This window comes from Heptranchias perlo, chromosome 29, assembly GCF_035084215.1.
Source record: "Heptranchias perlo isolate sHepPer1 chromosome 29, sHepPer1.hap1, whole genome shotgun sequence".
Classification (NCBI taxonomy): domain Eukaryota; kingdom Metazoa; phylum Chordata; class Chondrichthyes; order Hexanchiformes; family Hexanchidae; genus Heptranchias; species Heptranchias perlo.
In genome coordinates, this window is record NC_090353.1 from 9,725,818 (window position 1) to 9,730,287 (window position 4,470).

Sequence of the window (4,470 nt, forward strand, 5' to 3'; positions counted from 1 at the left end):
ACAAAACCTTTAACAGACATTTCCAGTAAATAGAGAATTTGCAGATTGGATTAGAAACAATTATTTTAGTTATTATGCAGAGATGGCAGGATTCATCTTTCTGTACACTGTAACTGCACTTTTAAGACATTGCTTTTGTTTTCTATTTCTTTCTGCTGCTTTCAATCTGCATAACAGCAGAAACTAATGGAAAAAGGTTGAGGGACAATCCCAGAAAGTAAGAAAACTACAGAAGGGAGACAGCCAATAGAGGCTAGGAGCAATGAGACAAAGAAGGAAAGGTCAATAAAGTCAACAGCGAGAGAAGGAATTTCATATTAATGTTAAATATTTAAAAACAAGTATTCCACAACCTAATTTCCAGACCATGGAGTAAACTCCATTTATGCCAGACATACATGTAGTAGACACTTCAGGCAAAACAGGTAAATTCCAAAACAAAGCAAAAAAAAGTTCAATAGTTTGTTTAAAAAAGAACCCAAACACCACTTTAATAATTAACAGCCACTGTAAGCAATTTATTTGCCATTGAAGCTCCACTTGCTTAGGCTTGGAATTTGCAATTAAATTTAAAACTCCATTTGTGCACCACAATAAGCTGTAGTGTGCTGGGAAGATGAGCATTATTTGTGCTGGAGTATCAGCTGTAGTTTGCTGGGAAGATCAGTATAATTGTGCTGGAGTATTTGCAGTCATGTGCTAGGAAGATTAGCTGTGGTGTGCTGGGAAGACCAGCATTATTGTGCTGGAGTATTAGCAGTAATATGCTAGGAGGACCAGTACTACTTCTAGCTTGGCTAAAAGTAACTACACTAAGAAAAGCTGCACGTTGTGACTATAGCTTATCCTGCAAAAGGTGGTCTAAGTCACTATCTGATTTATCGATTAGTTTTATAGCCACTTATAACAGATAAACAGTGATATACAAACCAATCCATCATAAACAGCCTGCATCCTATTTACAAAGTGAACAGATTGTTCTGTATCTCAGCTGGGCTGAACAGCAAGATATTTCACTTCTGACTAAATGCTAAATGGGATTTTTCAGCCCTATTTTGGACTTTGAACAGGAAGAATCTACTCAAGAAGAGGAGACCTCTCAAGAGTCGATTTCCTACGTGTGTGTATATGTCCCTGTGTATATTTCATTTGCTATGTGTGAATATGTTCCTCTATGTATCTCCCTTTGATTTAAATTCAGTTTATCATTTTTGAAATACAATTTCTGAGTTGTAATTACATTTTCTAAATTTAGTTCCCAGCAAATAATAGTCAATATATCAGAGATTGATATATTAGTCCTTCTGTCAGTGTGTAACATATTAGTCCAACTGCCAATGCGTCATTTATTAGCCCTACTGCCATTGTGTTATATATATTAGTCCTATTGCCAATGTATGATATATTAGTCAGGAAAGAAAAGTACCTTACCTCAGCAAGCTTATCTTCCAGTTGTCTTATCCTCCTCATGCAGCACAGCTACAAAGTGAGCTGATTGGTGATTTTATACAGTACCTTAAATTTTCAGGACCCTCCCCCTCCAAGTAAGATGCTCATAATGTCAGTGATTGACAGGTTTAAGTAGGACTAGATTTATGTAATTTTTTTCCCCATAAGCATTAATGCTAATGCCGTTTTTGTTTCTTACAGGAATGCAACACCTTGGTTACAGAGAATGTGATCTATGTTTCTCAAATTATATTTGTGACAAAATGTTGAATTTTGCAATGACAACATTAACATTTCTCATAACCACAGAACTTAAATATATTGGTTCACAATTGTGAGCACAGCTAAATATTTTGGTACAATCCAACTTTGCATTTCCAACTTGGTATATAAAATTATAGAAATTACAAAGATGAAGAAAGATTTGAAAAATTAGAACAGAGGAGATAATAGGGAGATTTGATAGAGATGTTTAAAAATATGAAAGACGGGCCAGAGATGGCTGGAATAGATTTTCATCTGCACCACCTGAGCAATAATCTGGCTGAGCAGATTGCCCATCCTTTATAGAACCTGCCTGATTTTCATCCAGTTGATTCAGACAACAGGAAAGAATGAAAAGAAATGGATAGCGTTGTAACATAGGGCAAAATACAATTGTCGAAACTGGCTAGGAACTGGATTCAGGCCAACTTGAAGCAATCCATGTTGTTAGACAACAAGATATCTTATGAATTCAAATAAGTCACACATGATCTAGGTAAAAGCATCGCAGCCAGTTTTCCTCCTCTCCCTCTATCTAGGTGCAAGCAAGGCAGAGCTGACATTAAGCTTGTATTTACAGGTTCAGACATTACACTATGCCCAATGCACTTCAGGCATTGGTTTGCCCCTTGACAGGTGTTTATGGCTGAAACCAGAGACAGAAATCCATGAATATCATTGAAATAACTGAGAATGAAATTGAAAGAGACCTAGTCATACTAAATTCAAAATCAAAACAGCCAATAGAATGTTGAACTTTATAGCCAAAACAACAGAACACAAGTCAGAGGATGTTTTGATTAAACTGTACAGTGCCTGGTCAGGCCATACATTAAGTACTATGTCTAGTTCTGGTCAGCAAAAAACATCCAAATGCTGGAAGAGCCACGAGGCTGATCCCTACTGTCAGCAGTCAGAGTTATAAGAGTCTGGAGAAGTTTGGGTTTTTGCAGCTTTGAAAAGGGGTGTCTGATCTTAGAGATAAATTAGATAGTAAACATCATGAAAAAGGTAAATCTAGAAAATTATCTCAAACTAAATGAGAAGAGCAGGTCAAAGGAACACGGGTTCAAGTTAGTAAAAGGCAAATTTAGGATTGATATCTGGAAGTTCTTCTTCACATTGAGAAAGATTAATACATGGAATGAACTCTGAGATGGAGCAGCGTAGACAAAAACCTTGCAATAATTTAAGAAATAATTGGGTGCTTCATGGGGTGGTGGTTTTAAGATGAGCCAAGTGACCTTTTGTAATTATCTTGTGATCTGCAATAGACAATTCAGAAGAAATCTTTAACCAATTGTATATTCACACTTACGTGAGCGTATATGGTCTTAGCCATAAGGTAAATTCTACGCATTGTAAGGAAACCACTGAAAGTGCGAAAAATATTTTGGACAGATTACTTTGAAGAAGGGCACTAAGAAACAGTTACCTCAAACAAACCCCAACCACGTAACCACCCTTCCTTCAAATGTACAGAGTACAGATGCTTTGTCCATGCAGCAAAGAGGCAGCGGTAAAACGGAGATAAACCACAGCCCTTCTGTTCCCATGCTCCATCAATGGTAAGGCTTTCTCTGGATCAAAATTGCTATCATTAATATTTAACCAATTTATCCCAGCTCAGACACTCACTGAAAAAAGGATAGTCAAGGCCTGGGTAAATAGGACCATGGCTGTTTTCAGCACGGAAAGAGGCCATTCGCCCATTGTGACTGTGCCAGCTCTTTGCTAGAGCAATCCGAAACTAATCCCACAACCTAGTGCTCTCTCCATACCCTGCATCTTCCTCTGCTTCAAATGTTTACTTACCATTGCATCTTTTAAGAGTCTTTGTTTCAACTACTTCATCAGACAAAACATTCATGTTCTAATAACTCCCCACAAAGACATTTCTGCTAATCTGTCTCCTCCTCTCAGTCACAATTTTAAATTGATAACTCCTTGTTACTGACTCCATAACTAGAGGAAATAATCTTTCCCTATTCACCCCAGCAAAACCCTTCAAAGTTATAAAGCCCCGACTAAATCTCCTCTTAGCCTCTGCTCCAACAGAAATAGTCCCAATATCTCAAATCTGTCCTCATTACTATAGTTTCACATTTCTGGTTATCATTTTTGTCAATCTAAAAAGTACATTTTCTATGACTTTAATCTCCTTTCTGTAATGCATACAGTACTCTAACTTTGACCGAACCATCTCCATCTACAAATTCATTACCACCACTTCGCTCTTGTATTCTATGAACCAATTTATAAACCCAAAGATGCAACTGCTTTTTCTGATGCATTTATCTACCTGCACTTGCAGGGAATTAAGTTTTTGAACCCCCAGGCCCCTCTGTTCATTCACACTGTTCAGTGTCTCTCTATTGAGTTTATAGCAACATAGGAACAGGTGCAGACCCTCAAGTCTGAGCAGCCATTAAATTAGACCATCCCTCAACTCCATTTACCCGCATTAGCTCCATATCCCTCGTAACCCTATGATGAAAAAAATCTATCTATCTCAGACTTAAAAACTCCAATGGACCCAGAATCCACATCTTTTTGAGAGAAAATTCCAGGCTTCTACTACTCTGTGAAAAAGTGCTCCCTGATTTCCCTCCTAAATGGCCTAGCTCTAATTTTAAGATTATGCCCCCTCATTCCTGATTTCCCCCCCATCAGAGGAAATAGTTCCTCTGTATCTACCCTATCGAATTCTTTTAACATTTTAAACACCTCGATCAGATCACCCCTCAATCTTCTATA